We start from the raw sequence: 20,491 nt of genomic DNA on the forward strand, positions 1-20,491 counted from the left end.
TTCGAAAGTTAATTACGCGCGTCCGAGTGTGTTTAACCCTTTTACCCATCCCTACGCCCGTATAAACCTAATCATTATGATCTTTGTGTTCATCCGAAAACCCCCCAAAAGAAATACGTCTAACTTTTGAATAAATTATTTTGAATAAATTATCTTTTCACATAGATCCTATGATTTTCCCTGTTTCCTTACGGAGATATAAGATGGAATCTAATGTTTAAACAAAATCATAACAATGATAAAAATTTATCTTCTTTGTAATATTATTCATATCGATTAGCTTATAGGCCTATATCAAAATTTAGTTTTATTTTATATTTTGGAAGATTAACTCAAAAGTATATTATATGTATAAGCTTATATGATATAGAATATTGTAGTCTGCATTTTTTAGATATAATCAGAAAAATGGTTCTACCGAAAGAAAACTCGGAGGACTCGATCGGACTTTCTGGTTTTTCTAGAAGTTTATAAATACAAAATACCCCGTGGCAGATTTGCGAAACTTTTGCTCCGACATCCCCTTAACAGTTAAGAATTATGTATTCGAAATATGTCATTGAGTTGTGAGGCAAATGAATTGTTTACAAAACTCCACACATCGGACAAAGGCGAGCAAAAGCGAGCAATTAGTCGTTTCGTGCGGAGCAGCTGGACATTTTGACATTTTGATTTTTTATCTGTCACTCGCTTTCATTCGCCTTTCTTCGATGTGCCAAAGTTTTTTACTATAAATATTATTCAATTATAAATTGCAGCGTGCGGGGTAGGGAGGATTAAGAAGTTTTGCGAGCAATTAGTCGTTTCGTGCGGAGCAGCTGGACATTTTGACATTTTGATTTTTTATCTGTCACTCGCTTTCATTCGCCTTTCTTCGATGTGCCAAAGTTTTTTACTATAAATATTATTCAATTATAAATTGCAGCGTGCGGGGTAGGGAGGATTAAGAAGTTTTGTTTTAAATTTATTGTTCGCTTTCACTCGCCTTCATCCGATATGTGCCGAGGTATTTTATTATTAACTCACTACGGGTAGGGTACGTGGGTTTAGACATTTCTGTTTTTAATTTATTGCTCGCTTTCGATCACCTTTCTCCGATGTGTCGAAGTATTTTATTGTTAACTTTCTACGCCTGGGCTCCGTTGATAATTCTCGCGGGTGGGTTCGCTCGGGCAGTAATCAGCCGAGGGAATAATCGACTTTAGTCCCGTATTGCATATAGAATTTCATTCACGACTTGACTGTTCACGTGAAAAATGGAACGGAAAATGGAATGGAAATTGAACTTACGTCAATACAAATCAAATTTTCAAAATTATTTCAATTTTTCTAAAAATTTATTAGTTTTAAAAAAATGTTTGTAAATTTAATTTGTTTTTATGTTGATCCATTGGCAATACAGTGATAATTGGTTTAAGTTGGGATCCGGTCAAGCTGGAATAATTGAAATTTGCTGTAGTCTTCGTAGAGAGCAACGATTGTATTCTGTATTATTTTGTGCCTTTTTTAAAATAATTTAAACCGTTGCTCTTTTGTTGGCCAAACTTTCGCCGCGCTTATTAGTAAAAACTAGCGCGCCACGAGCGGCCTTACGACCACGATAGCTTGCCACCTTTCATTACTTCGCGCTCGCCAAACCCAGAGACGCTCGCACTGCGTAAAAAACCGTTTTTGAGGATTTTATCTTCGTTAAAACATTACGAAAAAATATTTGTCACGATAAAAAGTTGTGATTCGTCTACAACTTTTACATTTAACATTTTCATGTTTAACGTACAGCTGTAAAGTTTTATGATAAATAGGGGCTAATAATTTGGGCTATTTTTTTGTAGAATGCTTAAAATTCGCGTAAGAGCCAAAAAATCGTGTACAATACACGTAAAATTTAACAAATTGTGCCCGCATTTTAAAAGAACGTAGAGGATCGTGATGAAAAATAAGTTTTTTAGTTTGCGCGAGAGGAGACTTCTAAAATTTCAGCCCGACCGGTCAAGAATTGCGTGCGATATCGACAATGACTAATTTAATTTAATACGTTTGAAATGCCCTTCTCGAAAATTGACCCTATTGAACAGAAATTATGGCGAAAGCATGTTAAAATGAGGTCTATTTGAAATTATTGGAAATAATCTAAAACGAATTTCTAATAGTACTCTATTTTACAAAATTTTGACCATTAATTCTCTCCAGAAATAAGGTCAATTTTCTACGATGGTAGCGGCGTGGAGAATGTCGCGCAAGTGAAGATGACGCGTCGTCAAAAAAGCGCTACTCTTGGCGACAGAACGGCCATCAGACCTGAACACCAAAACTTTTCTGAAATTCAAGCAGCGTTTCCCGCCTATCGAAAAGCTACCCCAAAGTTTTCTAAATGAACGACAAGCACTGCATTTTTTTTTTTTTTTTGCGAACATTGAGACTTTGCGGATTTAAGCAGCTGTGCTATAAGATTGTATATGATATGTATACGATACTCGTGATCTAATCAGTGCACACCGTGCAATAATCGACTTAGGTCACAAGTGTCGTAATATACTATTATTGCGCCCCGGTTAATTTATTATCTAGCTGAGTGAACATTATTTTTTCTGGAATAACGGAGCTGCGCCCGAGATCTTGAATTAAAAAAAAATCGTTGAAAATGACCGTCCCTGCCAGAAGTGGCAAGCAATTTAAAATAGGGTACAAATCGTCAGAAATACAAAAATCTGAGAAAAAAAGGCTTTTTAGACATTTTTTTCCATTTATACCCTATTTAAAATTGCTCGCCACAAGTTTCCTTAATGATAAAAAAAACCCGGCAGGTTTTTGTTAAAAATCGAAAAACACTCCGTTGCTATTTTATGATCATGGACATGACGAACAATGTTATTAGGTGTGTGTTAAGTTGTAAATATTTTTATGTCAGAATCTAAGAAACATTAAAACTTTTTATTTAAGAAAAACAATTCTTTTATTCATCATGTCTCTTGGAGCATAATGCTAATGAAATTGGCAGCGCTTTTTTTAAAGATGTGTTTCATACAAATAATTCAACAATAGTGTTTAAGAAAGAGCAATAAATTGCCTACATTTTTCTGTCAGATTTTCGAGATCGATCGCACCATTCAATTCTTATGATAAAAGAGGTGATTTTTTGAAAAAAATTAATACTCTTAAAACGAAATTGTCAAACGTTTTGAAAAAATATATGACAATAAAAAATAATAATAATAATAAAAAAAATCGGGGACTCACGACAGGCGGTACGCGGCGAGGGGAGGGGGGATAGCTTTCGCGCAAAATCACTGATTTGTTTATTTTTTTCTGCCTGCATTAGCTCGGAACTACAAACTCTAAAAATAAACCAAAATCATCGTATACACGGTACTTATATACTATTGTTATCTTTTAAGTGTATCATTACAAAATAGTAATTTCTTATCAAATAAAAACGATTACTTATAAAGGCATTCAAACTTCTGAGTTACTGAAATTATCTTTTAGAAAATAAACTAGTCATTTATTTAACACGAAGAAAAAACAGACTTAATTCGCTTTCATAATCGATTTTTTTATTACTTTTTTAGAAGGTCATGCATTATTCATTATTTAAAATTTATTTACCTCTTAGTAGGTGTCATATAGTTCAATAATGTAGTTGTACTCGTTTGAAATACGATTTTTTAAGTTATGCACTGATCACTCGACAATCATTAATTCATTGGTTGATTTAAGAAAATATTAACGTAATTGTTGCTAATTGAATTCCAAATAAAAATTATTTATTTGGATCGAGATTCGTTGTATTTTATTTCAAATAAAACGCCCTCCAACTTAGCAATGGAAACATTTTATTGCTTTATATTACTTTCTTGTTTTACATAAAATGAGTAGCTTCATGGTTTCTTACAACAATAAATTCGTATAAAATTAACTTAAATTTAACTTAAATTTAACTTAAATTCGTATAATATAAACACTTCTTCAGAATGTAGTATAATTAACACTTTTGAATAATACAATTTCAGTATGTCTTCCTCGTTGATGAATGTTTTTGACATTTTTCTTAAGACATCAGGCGCTATTTTTAGCACTCGGTTAGAGTATTCACCCAAGAGCCACAGGATAGATGCTCTGGCTTGTGGCACAGTTACAAAGTACATCAATTTGGCCATACGAACTATTATATCCTTATGTTCGTTTGGTTTAGTTTGCAGAAGTTGCTTTATCACTACTACGCCTTCTGCTACAATAGCTTCTGTAACTGTAAATTACTTTTTAGTAAATATTTATTTATAAAATTAACTAAATTTGTCATCAAATTTTCTCACCATCTCTATTTCTCAATAGAGAGACTAATCCATTTCGACATGTACCGGTAACTTCCTTAATATTACTAGCACATCTTTCAATAGCTTGGATACAAGCACGAACTAATTCTTTGTCGCTATACTTGAGATATAGGTTTGAAATTAAAATAAAAATTATTGAAACTTCAATAATTTTATGTGAGTTGAATCAGACGTTCTGACAAAGAAAGATTTTAGCAAAGGCTCAAACATTCCCTGAAAAATACATAGAATTAAGTTTATGTTTAAAAATTTTTTTCATACTTTAGTTGCAGGAATTACAGTTCAATAAATTATAGTACCTTTCTAGGAATCGAAATGCTTGCTATACAGTGGAGAACCACACTTTGAACTTCTCCGTGACCTCTGAGTAATCTAATCAAGGCCTTTGAAGTAATTGTGCCTCTCCTCAAGGTGCAGCATGGTAGTACAGTTAGGCCGTTGCCATTACAACTGCAGTATTTCTACATTGTAGAAGTGGTTTTGTGTTACGCAGTAGTAACCTGTCATCTACCTGAAGAGTGAATTTAGGTATCTTTACCTCTGATGATTCTGAAACAGAATCATCGTAGAATAGACGTTGCTCATCCTCCTCTTCTATTTCCTATAAAACTAATTTGATTATTTATAACGTTAAATTGAAAATTTTTTAATACACCTATATTAGAATTAATAAACTGCGCACTTGCATATCTTGTCAACATATGAACAATAACTACTTGGCCCCATTCATCAACATCAACTAGTAAATTGCATTGTTTCCATCTTATGTATATGATCTATTCTATCTGGTCAGACTTCTTCAAAGGCCAGGACAGCTGATTCTACAGCAAGAGTAGTCTTCTTAGACAGCAATTTTTCCAGAACAATTGGAACAACTATCAGAATTATGTGCACCCTGATACTAGAGTGGACTCTTAAAGCACTTGCTCTTATTAATTGAGAACTTTTAGAGCTCGTTGAAATGGACAATAGATCAAGATTTGCAGATGAACTTTGTAAATCTTATACCCTATTGCTGGTATTTTATATCCTGAAACAATTATAAACATGACTAATTAGAATGAATGCAAACAAAAGGAAAGAAATGCATAATATAGGTAATGTCAATAGATTATCAGACAATCTTTGGATAACCTAATATTTACTCACCGATAAGATCTAGTTCGTGTACCCTGCAGGTGCAACCGTTGTATAACAGTTTCAAAAGGATAAAAATTATACTGGCTGTGCACATGGAAATTAATGGAGCTTGTATTTCTATATCTTGTGCAGCAAATTCAGACATGTTATGGCAATATGCACCCTGAAAAAAAGAGAAAATAAAGGCCTTAATTTGTGTGCCTTATACAATTTTGAAAATATAGACATTTGTAACTTACTCGTGACTCCTGAGTGTATTTGTGCCTAGTTCTCATTATATAACTTGCAATTCTTTTGACAGAAATAGCAAATAGATACTTGACGAGTCCATATGCAATTATTGGCAGTAATAATGGAGATATTGGAATGAGACGACCTTTGCTTTTTACTTCAAGTAACAGTCTCAACTAGTGAGGCTGCGTAAAAAGGTGTAACTATTCCAATAGAAACACATTTCAGAACGATGTACTGTCCCAGTGCCTTGAACAATAAATGTGGAAAAATTAGAGTCTTTCATAAATCCTTATGCGTGAATCTAAGCTATAACTTAGCAGATCAAAATAAAATCAATTCTAGATAATATTTATGCATTAATAGAGTAACTGCAGATGAACTTTCAACATAAAACATTTTCTCTATCTGATAAAACTGATTTTAAGTCTTCATCCACAAGTTCAAAGCATATATTGGAAGAGTTTTTGTATTCTCTCGTAGTCAAATGAGTACCAAGTAGAAAGAAAATGTATAAAAAAACAAGACACATAAGAAATTTACAAGCTGACATTGAAACTCTACGTTATAAAAGATCTGAACTTCTCAAAGATATCAAACTCCAGAAGAAACAGATAGATGAATTACAAAATAACTACGACATTTGTAGAAATGCAAAATTTTGGTCAAAGCAGACATAGTTAATCCTCTGACCATGAGAACTGACCCTATACCTTTCCATAGTGTATTCAAATCTTGAGTCTTATCATCACCGGTATCGAAGTTATCAGTCCCATATGATACTTTCTGGAAATAGGATTGACTTTGCACTGTCTCCTTAACACGAGAAGCGGATGTATCAGCAGATTATCTGTTATCAGACTGGCAAGGCCACTTGCTCGACCTATATAATGTTTGACCACCAGATCTGTAATAAATAAAGCTTTAATCAACAACTTCCTTGGCATTGAAAAATAAAAAGAAAACAATAAAAGACAATCGACAGATCTTACCATTGTCGTGAGATGGACTGACCTCGACGAAGGGATGTTTGTTTGGTACCTATGTCCAGGGGTCGCATAATCTCGCGGCAGCGGTAGACTGACGAATAACCAGCTGCACCTTCCCAGGACATATCGTGATTGCCACGGTAGTTCAAATCAGAATAATTTAATTCGCTCATCCTCTTGCATAATAGATAAAATAGGCACCTCTAAGATCCAGTTCACGATCCCTGACGATGTTACACTGCTGTCTGCTCTGTTTACGTGCGCGTAGCAGAACGCGCTGCAGAAGAGCAGCTCTCGCACTACGGACTATAGAAATTTATTTTCTACTTCGCGCGGTCTGAAGTGAGCCGCTTGGTGCGTTTTCTGCACTTCCGGTCGCCATCCCTGTCCCAGCACTGTCGCTCGAGTACATTAATATGCAGTATCCTCTTGGTGGCGCACGTATTCAGAGTCAAAAACAAGACGCCCCCCCCCCTCACCCGCCTCGCGCGCTTTCTTCACCTTTAAGCTTAAAGCTGACAAAATTTTTTTTAATTTTTTGGGTGGGAAAAATAACTTGTTATTTTAAAAGAGAGAGGTATGTACTCGAGCGAGGACATTGTAGAATTACGATCGAACTTTACTTAGGTAAGTTCGTTTCATCGACTAGTTATACTTTGTCCTCGCTCTACTACAATATGTAGTTTTTTAGAGTATAAGATTTCAACTTTTGTTCTTGTAGCAGGTCGTACAAATTCACATGTGTTTGTAACAGTTGGGCGATTATTTGGACGTCCAAGCACCGTTTATTTTCAGCGCTGAAAGTTATAATAGTACCACGTGATACATGGAGGTAAAAAATAAAAAAGAGTAGAAAAGCATTTAAATTCATATTGTAGTATTCCCTATTCAACATTATAACTTTTTATTAATTTTTGAGCAACAACTTTCTATCTCAAGTCCATACTCATGTAATATTTGTATATTCATATTTTGTTTGTCGTCTGCTTATTATAACTTTCAACACTTTTAGGAAAATCCGCTAGGTGTGCCACTTTTGCTTGGACGTGCGAATACAAGTTCGCAAAAACTTTGGATTGATTTGACCAACCTGCGGTTCTTCGAATCGTGTCTAAATCGATCCCTTCTAAAAGGGCCACAGAGGTAGACGCATGGCGCGTTGAATGAGCCGTAAATACAAAAGTGTCTATACCACTATTATTCAGACACTTTTTAATCCATCTGCTGATGGTTCGAGTAGTAATCTCATTATGAGGTTTCTTTATGGCTATAAAAAGCTGATTATGATTTCTCCTTAAAGGTGCGGTCTTTTCAATATATAGCTTAATAGCGGACGTTTTTAAAATCTCTGGGATTATTATTTCTAATCTATTTTCAAGAATATTACTAATTTTTATCTTAGAGAGCGTCTGTGCTCTTTAAGCTGTGCTTAATGCTAGTAAAACTATAGTCTTATAGGTGAGATTTTCTAAATTAGAAACATCTAGGTTTTCTAAATATTCTAATACTACAGAGACATCCTATGTTATATCATACTTAGGTTTTGTTGGTCAAAGTTTAAAAACTCCTTTCATAAACCGAGTGATACTCGTATGTTCTCCGACCTTTTCATTGACAATTAAAGATATTGCGCTTCTACAAGAATTCAGGATTCCGTAAGAAGCTCCCGCATTAAACCTATCAGTCAAGAAATTTAAACAAACTTTGATTCTGTATTATAATAATCAATATTCTTTTTATGGCAAAATTCGTGCCATAATTTCAAAGCACTACCATACTGTTTTATAGTCGACTCGCTTAGCGGGGACATGACAATATCTAAGGCATCTACTGGGATATCTCTCTTTGCAAAGGCTTGCTGGATACTCTGCATGCAATTAAATGCAGGTGATCTGCTTGAGGATGTATTTGCGATCTACACGGAGATAGTAAAAAATTTGGATTAGCGTTGAAAATAAACAATTTTCCTAAAATCAAATTTTCAAGCGGAGGAAGCCAAGGTTGACTTTTCCAAAAAGGTAATATTATGATACTTTCTGACTTATGGCGTTTAAATTTTGAAAAAGTACGTTAAATGAGCGAGAAACAGGGAAATGCGTAAAAATAGAGATTTGATCATACAATTGTGAAGGGGTCAATATAGGAAGCTTCAAATCGAGGTTTCCAACCCTAATGAAAAAAATCAGATGATAATCAACTGATAATCAGCTGATAATCAGTTAATAATCATGCCAAAACGTCAGTTGATTATCAGGTGATTTCAGCTCAATATTTTTATTAAAGCTGATGGTTATAAATATGCATTTATATGAGATAAAATGTTAGTGATAATCATTCAAAATTTGTAATCTTTAATATATTTATTATAAGTTGTTTAAAATAAGTAAAATTTATAAATTTCACATAATGAGGTCCAGTACTGGTGTTACCATCAGGATGATAACACGAAAACTCTGACTGTGAGCTCCAATATTTTTGTTTTTCAATAATTTAATTTAAATGAAATTTGTTTTATATAATAATTTAAGGTAAAATCTGTTATTATGCCATACAAAATTAGATCGTTTCGTACAACTGTCTTATCACAAGAGTAAGCACAGTTGAGTCTCCATTTCTTTGTCTTCCCAGTTGGAAAAGGTCGATAGAAGATACGCTTGTAACCACAGGGCAAAGCCCGAATATTTTTCCAGCAGGGTTACCACACAAGAGAGCACAGAAAGAACTTCACATCTTTGTCTCGCCATAAAACGAGCACAGATGGATGACTATGTCTTTATCACGTCACAAGAAACGAGCATAGATGATTTTGAGAAAATATTCGGGCTTTGCCCTGTGATTACAAGCGTATACGCATCGTCTTGCTTGTCGCGAATGCACTGTTTCTGTTTCTCAGAATCGGCCTTCTCGGCGCGAACAGCATGTCACGTTGACACAGCGCCTTTCCGCGGAAGGTTAGGTATATCATAAGTTAGTTTCTCTCATCCTTTCCATGGTCTTTCTCGTCGGGCAAATGCGACGGTACGTTATCCGTCGCAAAACCGCTCTTTATCGGGTAAATAATAATTGCTTTTCGCAATTATTAATCGCGATTTTCTTTGTTTTTTGTGCGAGTGGAGAAGAGAAGGAACGTCAACATGAGGACAAGGAAATTCGAGGGAATCGCCAATAAGCGAGGATCAGTGGGGGGTTCGCAGAAGACCAGCGAGGGGAGAGGATTCCGGGAAAAAGTGTCGCGGGCGAGCAGTGTAGCTCTGCTGCGACAGAGCATCGAATTCTTGTCCGTGTGTGTGAGAGAGAGAGTGAGTGAAGACGCGCGCGGCAACGGCGCGGCCAATCGGAAGAGCGCGAGGTCCGCGAGGGAAGGGGCAAGCCCGCAGAAACAGCGCGATTTCAGACTCGCAGAGATCTGCGAGGCTCATCGGCCAACGTTGCGGCCCGAGGGGAGAGCGCGCTGATTGGTCGCGCAGCGCGGGATTCGACAGCTAGCATCCAGTCGAGACGGACGCGTTTTCAAGTTGTTTTTCGATTGTCTAAGTTTCGCGTTTTCCGTGAGCCGAGGATTAATTCGAGGTGCGTCTATCCGGGGAGTGAAGCGACTACCTCGAATTGCCATTCTTCGACGGACGTGAGGCTCAAGGATCTCGCGGAGATCCTCGCTGAGCGGGTCTACCGGGAGTGGAAGAGCGCGGTGTGTGTTGCGTGAGGGTGTGTGGAGAGAGAGCTACGGGAAAGAGTCAAGCAGAGGAAGTGAACGAGAGCTGCGAGGGTCTAGAGAAAGATCGTCAGGTTGCTGAGGAAGAAGACGAGAGAGCGCGAGAGTTGCGGAGGAAGTCGACGAACGAGGCCGAGGGGAAAGTCCACCCAGGAGTAAGAGGCTAGGAGACGAGTGTTCTTACTCAGATGCGGCCACGAGGTGAGAGAGAGAGTGGAGAGTTCGGTGAACGAGAAAGTGATTGGCGGTTAGAGTGTGTGTTTTAGAGAGAGGAAGAGTGATTGAGAGAGTGAGTGAGAGAATAGAGAGTCGCGGGAAAGCGCGAGAAGAAGACGAGAACAAGGCGAGAGGGAAAACGCAAATCGTTCCCGAGAATTCAGGGAAAAATCGCGGGCGTTGACAGACGAGAAGCGCGTGGCGTCGATTCCGGAAAGCCGGGTCCGCTTTGTGTTGGCGAGCGGGCGCGAGAGAGGAGGCAGTTCGGGCGAGCGCGAGACGCGAGGCGACGGACCCTCTCCGTGCGCGGAGAGGTAGCGCGCGACGTTACCGACCTCGCCGAAGTCGAGCCGCTTCCAGCGGGCGAGAGATTGGTGTTGGAGAGAGGGAGTGCGCGAGTGACGATCGTTTGAGCGTAAGAGAGAGAGAGAGAGAGAGAGAGAGAGAGAGAGAGAGAGAGAGAGAGAGAGAGAGAAGGATAGGGAGAGCGAAGTGTTGTTACGCGGCGGTATCTTGTAAACTTTGGAGACCGAAATAAAGAGAGAGTTTCGAGCGTAATTAAATTGACTCATTATTCTGACATTCCCGATTACCCCGATTCGGGTTGATCTAGCGGTCCCCCCCCCCCCTCTGAGATCAAGGCCGGGATCCGGAGGAATATAAATAATAGTGGCGCGGATAAGGGGGCCGTAAACAAAAGAGAAAATTTGCGCCCAACGTGGGGCAAGGTTAGATCACGTTCGGAATTTTGTTGTTTGTAAATTTCAAGGCCGAGTTTCGTGGAGAGAGATTGGTGTGAGTGTGCTGTGTAGAGAGGTTCGGGAATAGTGCGTGACTAGAGTAAGTATACTAAATATCATTTATATACATGAGAGAGAGAGAGAGAGCGATTAGTGGAGTCGAGGGGAGAGAGAAGCTACGCGGAGCTTCTGAGAGCAGAAAGAGATTCGAGATCATGGTGAGGCACGACGTTACGATGAGGGAAGTGCTAAAAGACCGGCATAATCGGACGATTAAGTTCGAAGTCGCGCAACTGCCTCCGGCCGTATTGATAGACGAGCTGAAGGAGAGACGCTGTAGCATCACGGGGGTCATCGAGACTTTGCGAGGCAGACTCTTTTGCGCGATAATTCGGGAGAGTGGTCCGACCGATGATAGAGTGCCGTGGTACGTGGAAGGCGTCGCCGCACCGCCGGCAGTAGAGCAGCCCACGCAGCTTAACGTGCGGGAGAATCAAGAGCGAGAAGTCGATGATGACGCGAGACACGCACCGTTGCCAGAGTCAGGAGAGTCAAGCGACGGCGGCTTTTCTAGGGCTTCATCTCGGTGGATGTTTGAGCACAGGGTCGGAGAGGGTAATTTGAGCAACACGGTGCGTCGGGTGATGATAAGTACGTGCGTGCCGGCAACCACGACTACGTCTGTGAAATGCCATCGGCGCAGTACATCCATTACTCGGCGCATATGCTTCGGGGCCGAGAGGTGCTTGACGTGCAGGAGCCAGGGCTTGCAGGCCCACAACAGCGGCTCACCCTAGCTTCGGGAGGGGCTACGAATGATCCAACGAATAGAGTGAGAGGAGAGAGAAGGGGGCTCGCAACTCCAGTGAACCCTATACCAGAGCAGGTGAATATAAACACGCGATGGTATACGCCAGCTGAGGATCTTGACGAGATCCGGAGCGCGACTCCGAGCTCAGGCCGATCGTCAAGGTGAAACGCGCTTTCTCAGCCGAATTTGGAGGGTTTAGGGACGCGGCGAGACGTTAGGCAGAAGGGAAAAATCCGAGGGCCTCAGCGGCCGGCTCCGGGGCTCGACGATCAAAGACCAGTTTCTGCTGCGGGATTGATGGACGATTTACAACGGCGCACGCAGGCCGAAGGAGAAAAGATCACGTGTTATCTTTCGAGTTTCAAATATATAGTCTCGCGTTTTAGGCACCCTCCGTCCGAGCACAAGCAAGTGGAGTTAGCTTACAGGAAAGTAAAATTTAAATCGATTTGGAGAAACTCGCTGGGCGGGGGACAGCGATGAATACTGTTCCCCGCGAAGCGGTTACCGGGGTAGGCGAGCGAGTTCGTGACGGCGATGCGAGTGATAGTAGTAGCGAACCGGGAAAATGCAAGTTCGTAAAGGTAGATAGGTACGGACAACCATTAGTAGAGAGAAAACCCGAGAGCACAGAGAGTAATACGAGTGAGAGGAGCGTTAATACGGAGCGGGGTGAGGCAAAGCAAAGGAAAATCGTGCACTTTAACTTGGGGACACGATCAGCTGATTCGTCTTCGGCGTCTGAGGCGGAGGTAGGTCCGCACGCTCTGAAAGAGTCGACGTACTCCGGAGAACGTCTAACCCCTTAGAGATTAAGCAGCGATTGAAACAAAGAGGACTGTAGCAGCTTGATTCCAATAGAGCGTTCGCGGAGTCAGTGCATCGCGTCGACGGCGTTCCAGCGTGGACAGTGGACGAGTTTTCGCGACAGGGGATAGAGTCCTTGCGGGCGCGAGCTTCCGAGCGGGAGAAAGTGGATAAAGCAGCCCCGGAGTTGATTTATTCGAGTGACGACGAGGAACAGGTCTTCGCGAGACTACCAATAATTGAGAACGCTAACAATGTGTTAGAAAAGGGCGCGACGGCAGAAACAGCAGCTGGGGAACTGAGTCTTGGAGCGAAGCAAAAATTCCGCAAAAACGAGGGGAGAGAAAGGAGACGTTGTCGTAGCCGGAGTAGCTGCTGATAATCGAAACTACGTGTTCTTGAATTTAGGAGGGAAGCGATCCCTGGCGTTGCTAGATCCAGGCGCGACCTTATCGATGATCTCGCCGCGCGTGGCTGAGCAATATAAGGAAAAGCTAAAGCCTATCAATATACGAGTGCGCACCGCGACTGGAAAAATTAGCAAAGTACAGGGAGTTATGCGCGCGTCGGTAGAGATAGATACGCATGCGAGAGACATAGATTTTAAGGTAGTGCCTGATCTCGATCATGAGGCGATTCTCGGGATGGATTTTTGCGAAGAGTTCGATGTTGATACGAGACACGGGAAGAACTTTGGCGAGTGTGCGAGGGACCGTGGCATGGGTTTGTGTCAGCGACGAAAAATAAGGATACGGTTATTTTTGCGGAGTGCGCGGGAATTATGGAGATAAGCGAAGAGCAAAGGGGTAGAGTCCAGAGGGTAGTCGATAGAGTGCTTGCCGAGCAGCCGAAGGGCCCGGGGATGACCTGGATGGCCGAGCATCACATCTTCATGATAGATCCGACTCCAGTCCGACATCCTTGGCGTCGACGGTCGCCCAGCGTCATGGAGTGGTTCATAAAAGAGATTAAGCGGTTATATGGCGAGGATATTATTGAAAGATCCGCGAGCGATTATTTGAGCCCACCGTTGCGGGTGCCGAAGGACGACGGGGCATTTCGATTTTGCGTTGATTATAGAGACGTGAACAAGCGAATGAGGAAAGATGCGTACCCGATGAAAAATATGGACACGATTTTAGACAGGTTGAGGAAGGCGCAATACTTGTCGAAAATCGACTTGAAGCAGGCGTATTTTCAAATTCCGTTAGCGAAGGAGAGTCGAAAGTACACAGCGTTCGCGGTACCGGGATCAAGGCTTTAGCAATTTAAAAGAATGCCGTTCGGACTCGCCAATGCGCCTATGACCATGCAGCGTCTACTCGATTTCTTATTCGGACCGGAGTTGGAGCCATACGTTTTTAGCTACTTTGACGATCTCGTAATCGCAACGCAAACCTTTGAGGAGCACTTGGAGTACGTGGAGCGCGTGTTGCGGAAGTTGAACGAGGCGGGGTTGGTTGTAAATCAGAAAAAGTGTTCGTTTTGTGTAGAGAAAATTCAATATTTATGGTTCGTACTAGATAAAGACGGGTTGCGGCCGGATCCGGAGAAGGTAGAGCCAGTGTTGAATTTTCCGGCTGTTACTCTTTCTGGATTTTTTCTTGTTTCTTTCCCTTCTTCTGATTTTTTTGTAAAAGCACGAATTTGATTGATGTGTCGTTTATACTTTTTATCTATGTAACTGATTTCATAATGCAGATCTCCTAGACGAGAATTAATTTGTCCTGGAATCCATTTATCTAATTTTGGATTACCGGAAAGAAAATAAACATGTTCAAGTGGTTTAAATTCTCGGTACGTATTGATAAAATCAGCTTGATATTTCTCAGAAATCTTCTCGTTGATAGGTTCGGGTCGAACAAAATCTAATCGTGTGCGAATTTTTCTTTTTAAAAATAATAAAGCAGGTGGTTGTCCAGTAGTTGAATGAGGAGCTTTTCTATATTATCTCAAGAATTCATTCAAATTCCGCTGCAAAGAACCTTGTGTCGTATCCATTTTAAGTAAGGCTCTTTTTGTTGTACCCACGCATTTTTCTACTTGACCATTTGTCGAAGGGTGATAAGGAGCAGTAAGTTTGTGATATTTCACTCCACTTATCTTAAGAAATGTTACAAACTCATCTGAAACAAATTGACGGCCATTATCTGAAACAACAATGCTAGGTACACCATAAGTAGCGAATAACTGATCGAGAATATCGATTGTAGCAGTGCTAGTACTGGAACTTGTGACCTTGACTTCAAAACATTTACTATAAGCTTCAGTGATTACTAGAAGCATTTTACCAGCTACTGGTCCAGCGTAGTCTATATGGATACGTTCCCATAGACCTTTAGGATATTCCCAATGATGTGTGTTGAATTTAGGAGGAGCATGAGCATGCTTGGCACACTCAGCACAATATTTAGTAATAAGTTCAATATCTGCATCAATTCTTGGTCAGTAAACAAATGATCGTGGCAAACCTTTCATTTTGACAATGCCCAAATGCGCTGAATGAATGTTGTTTAAAATTGCTTGACGAAGAAACGATAGAATCACAACTCGATGTTCAAAAATCAAGCAATTTGAAGATAGGCTATAAGAAGACTCAGGCGCTTTGTATCCATGACGAGATAGATCTTGACCAGCTTCGAGTAGTTGAAGTATTTTACCTAGGTTAGAATCTTTACGAGTTTCCTTCGCAATCTTAATATCGTAGTTGAAATGAGCTAAGTAATCAGCATAATTAGCCATTCGACTGATACAAAGAATAGGAAGTGATTTTTCAGGATGAAAAATCTGTGTCAATGGATTGTGATCTGTAAACAGCGTAAAATGACGAGCGCATAAATAATTGAAAAATTTTTGACAAGCTCATACAATAGCTAAGGCTTCCTTGTCGATTTGAGGATAGCGTTGTTCAGTAACAATTAATGTACGGCTCGCATAAGCAATTGGCCTTTCGATTCCGTTGCTAAGTTTATGTGATAAAACAGCTCCGAGTCCTACTTTGCTTGCATCAGTGGCGAGTATGAGAGGTAAGAATGGGTCGTATGACATCAAAACTTGAGGAGAAATGAGAATATTTTTAAGCTCTTTGTATGCTTTATCAGCAGTTGACGACCATTGAAAAGATGACGTAAGAAGTATGTCCCGAAGTGGTCGAGCTTTTGTAGCTAAGTCAGGAATGAATGAATTGTAGTACGTAGCTTTACCAATAAACAATTATAATTCTTGAGGTGTCCTGTTGGAAAAGGTCGATAGAAGTCGATTAGATCACTTATCGACGTGAATAGTGAATCTTAATTTCACTTTTTGCATTAGAACTTGATAAAAAGTGATAAAATACGATAAAAATCAATATAAGTCGATAATACTCAATATGAAAAATTGCAATTGAAATTGATAGAATTTCAAGAAGATCATGGTCTATCGATTTCAATTGCAATTTTTCATATTGAGTATTATCGACTTATATTGATTTTTATCGTATTTTATCACGTTTTATCAAGTTCTAATGCAAAAAACGGAATTAAGATTCACTATTCAAGTCAATTGAAATCTTATCGACTTTAATGGTGAATTCTAATTGATTTCTATTCACTTTTTCCAGCAGGGTGTAGAAGGTTTAGGTGCATCACGAATTGCGTTGATGTGAGAATAAGATTTATGAATGCCTTGTGTATATAGTTTATGACCCAAAAATTCTACAGAATTTGTAGCAACCACATTTACGTCGATTAAGACGAACACCATTTTCAAGAAGACGGATCAAACACGTTTCCAGAATAATCAACAATTCTTCGAAACTTTTAGCCCATACAATGGTGTCGTCGAAAAAATTTTCAACGTTTTTTAGATCTTGTAAGATTTCTTTTAATCGACGTTGCCAAACTGCAGGAACGTTAGCTGCACCGTAAACAGCTCGTGTAGGACGAACCAACCCATGTGTAGGAGTATTGAGGGTTAAAGCATGACTGTACTCGTCGTCAGCAGGAAGATGAGTGTAAGCAACTGTAATATCAAGATGTGCATAAATTTTGGCTCCTTTTACTTTGTTGAAAATGTCACTAGGTTTTGGAATAGGACATTCATTTATTATTATACGTGAATTCAACGTAGGTTTATAATTTCCAGTTATACGAATATCACCATTTTTTTTAATAACGACGTGTGTAGGCGAAGCCCACTCGGGAAATCAACTTTTTTGTAAAATCCAGACGCAAGGTTAACGTCAACTGCTTTAGAGTATTTGTCGCGTAATGCATATGCTATATCTTGAGCACCAGCAAAAACAGGGGAAGTTCCAGGTTTAAAATGTACCTTTAAAATGGAAGTACCATAAGGATAATAACACCATTTATGGCCACATCAAATACTTATATTTATATTTAATATATTTTAAATAGTCAGTCCCCAATCAGTACATATTTTTAATACGTATTACAAGGCAAATTACATGTTTTTAGTACATACTAAAGATACATACAAAAAATATGTATTTATTTTTAACAGGGCGAGCATGCAGAAAACCGATGAAAAAAGAAATATCTATCTGTATATAGCTGTGCGGCCAACTTAACGGTCCTAACATTTTTTTATTTGATTTGAGCATTTTGTGGATGACACACTCGTGTATTATTATATCAAAGGTAGCTGTTTTTATCAATATTTTTGTTGAAAATCATAGTTAGGCATAATAAAACATGATATAAGTCGAAATATATTAGAGACAACAAAGAAATGCATTTATTTCTTTGTAATGAAAAATGCCAACCTCAACATAGAAGTAAATAGTAGCGCGGGCGCCGCGGCTTCGTCTGCTTTTCAAACTCGCCTTCGTAGCGCTACCGCGCGACTTGATTTATCTGTTTATTAGTTTATACTACAAAATTTATTTGTAAATTCATATAAAAATTTGAGTCAATAATATTGAAATTTTTAATTTCTATTGAATGTAATTATAAGATCATTTTAAATTTATAAGTTAAAAAATGTTAAATGAAAATGATATTAATGTATTATTAGTATTATAAGTCATGCTTCGTGGGGTGCGTGATAGCATATGGCCGGATGAATTGAGTACGTTATTATAATAATAATAATATTTATCATTTTATTATAATGATTTAATGTTCTAAGTATTGAGTAAATATAAGTGTATTTATATTTTATTTTAAATATATCGTGTTATAAAATATTATTTATTGTTTTACATTATTATAAATATAATTATTTTTAATTAAAATGATATATTTTGTACTTGAGACGAAAAAAATTATTAGAATTTTTACTTGTTCTGTTTTTTTTTAGCATATCTTAGAGTGAAATAATGTATCTGTTGCCACGTTCCGTTGGCTCCAGCAGCCCGTAAAAGTCTAACGCAATTTGCACGAAAGGTAACGATGGTGTATTGCTAATCAACATAGGTAGTCGCGGTTTTGTCCGTACTAGCTTGTTGCTCTGGCACACTGCGCACCGCGCGACAAATAGTTTCACGTCCGAGCGCATGTGTCTCCAATAAAAATCGCTGGCTACCTTGTTATGCCTTATTAAATTTAGGATATGCCACGATGAGCTCCCATTACTGCTTCGTGGTACTCTTTGAGAATTTTAATGCGTTCGCTTACCGGGGGTACCGGTAAGTTATTTTTATATAGGATTGCTGTTACATGCTTGTTCGTGACTATGGCGTCGAACAAATCGATGTATTTGGTCCACTCGTCTATCGTCAATATGGCTAAATCTCGAATTATTGCGAAGCTGTTAATTTTACGCGAGAGTACCACGCTTCTCAATGTTTTTAAACATTTATGTAAGTCTGCTTTCAATGGTCGGTAATCGATGTGCCTTTTAACGTAAACCCCTATCAGCTGGATCTCTTTAAATTCCGTAAAGTTTATTCCTCCTTCATTAAATCGCTTGCTAACCATGGCCTCGGCGTCAAGGTAGCCGCGTTCGATCAAGGCTTCCTGAATTTCAGTTGATATAAAGTTATCCGCTGACATTAAATATACAAGATTTTCTCTGAAGCAATAAGGGTGTTCGTTGTATGATTGGAGGTGTACGAAGGGAGGGAGCTCCTGGCCTTCTGGGATGGCCCAGGGTGGTTTTTCGCGCGGCTGCCTGGCTCCCGCTACCAGGTATCGTTTTAAATTTTCGTCTTTTCGTGCTGCCTCGATCATTGCACCCGTGGTGTCGTCTGTGGGAGTGATGCGCTCGTTATCAGTGCTGACGCCGCTCTCGTCTGTCAGAGCATCGGCCTCGGCTCGCGGTCGAGTTCGCGTTGGCTGATGTGCTGCTATGAACTTCGGCTGCGGCTATATTTTCTCCAGCAGAGGATGCTACGGTGCTGTTACTCGTATCGGGTGGTATTTGTGGACTTATATTCGCGCTTGGAGGGTGGGCGTTGTATGAGTGTTGGAATTTCGTAAATTGCGGGGTTCCGCTTCCTTCAGGGCCCGAGGACTCCGCCAGATTCACGATTATTGAAGGGCTTTTCGAGGTTTCGTGATCGTCGCTCGTCGCTACTTGCATTGAGTGGACGTTTGAACCGCTGCTGGCTGCGATTGGCGCTGGCGCTTCGCTTACGGCGTCTGATTTCTGCGTGGTATGACCCTTCGCTTTAAGTCCAATCGTCGCGTGCGCAGTTTTCCGCGTTCTTTTCTTTATCCTGCCGAGGATCGGTGATTTGCGCGAGCTTTGATCGGTGTCGCTTGATGGGGAGCGGTTTCGCGGTCTAGCTGCTGCCCTTGCCGCGGGTTTTGGTATTTTTACGCGCAAGTACGGCGTGAAATGCTGGCCGGTTAGATTTAAATGAATATATTTATCGCGGCTATTCACTATTATGTGTCAGAAAATTCGGGTGTCGCCTGGCAAATCATAGTATATACAGATGTTTATCCCGTATTCGTGCGCGAATAGAAAACAATTCGTGCCCAGTCAACCGTGCCGTAGTCCGTATCTGAAACTAGAATTTTCTCTGTTTCGCCTGGCTCGCCGCAGTGCTGCAGCATTGACGAAACTCGCAATTGCTGTCGCAGCTCGGTGGCCGAAATGTCAAGTTTTGCTATTTTGATTAGTGAGAAAAATAAGTAGTTCCCTGGCGGGAAACTAAGAATATTGCTTGAACGTCTTAGCTTTGTATACGGTTCGGCACAGCGTTTTTTTCTTATATACGTTTGCACTAATACATTGCCCGAGCTGATTGACGAGTTCTCATCGGATGACTCTGGCCTTCGATCATAATTCCTTGGGATGCCGCTAAAATCCTCGGCTGGGCCGACGTTTTCGGGATCCGCGAGCACGTGCATTTCTGACTCGGTGTCCATTGGCGCGATGTGCTGAGTTTGCTCGCGCGAGATTTTTTCGGCTCGGGCTCTGTCGCGTTCGGGCTGGCGGTGGTTTCCGTGAGTCTAGTATTACTTTTCCGCTTCTCGAGTCTAATTTCTGTGCATCTTGCTGAATTCTTTCTGCCTGCGGGCTCGGGTAGCGAATTTGCGCGTTTCTTACGTCTACGTGCG

General features: G+C 40.0%; 2 pseudogenes; both read right to left on the reverse strand.

Annotated features, from left to right (window-relative positions):
• Nucleotides 1-3,833: 3,833 nt before the first annotated feature.
• On the reverse strand, nucleotides 3,834-5,624 carry LOC116415717 (annotated as a pseudogene).
• On the reverse strand, nucleotides 5,124-8,106 carry LOC100114156 (annotated as a pseudogene).
• Between the last annotated feature and the right edge of the window lie 12,385 nt (nucleotides 8,107-20,491).

This window comes from Nasonia vitripennis, assembly GCF_009193385.2.
Source record: "Nasonia vitripennis strain AsymCx chromosome 1 unlocalized genomic scaffold, Nvit_psr_1.1 chr1_random0007, whole genome shotgun sequence".
Lineage (NCBI taxonomy): Eukaryota > Metazoa > Arthropoda > Insecta > Hymenoptera > Pteromalidae > Nasonia > Nasonia vitripennis.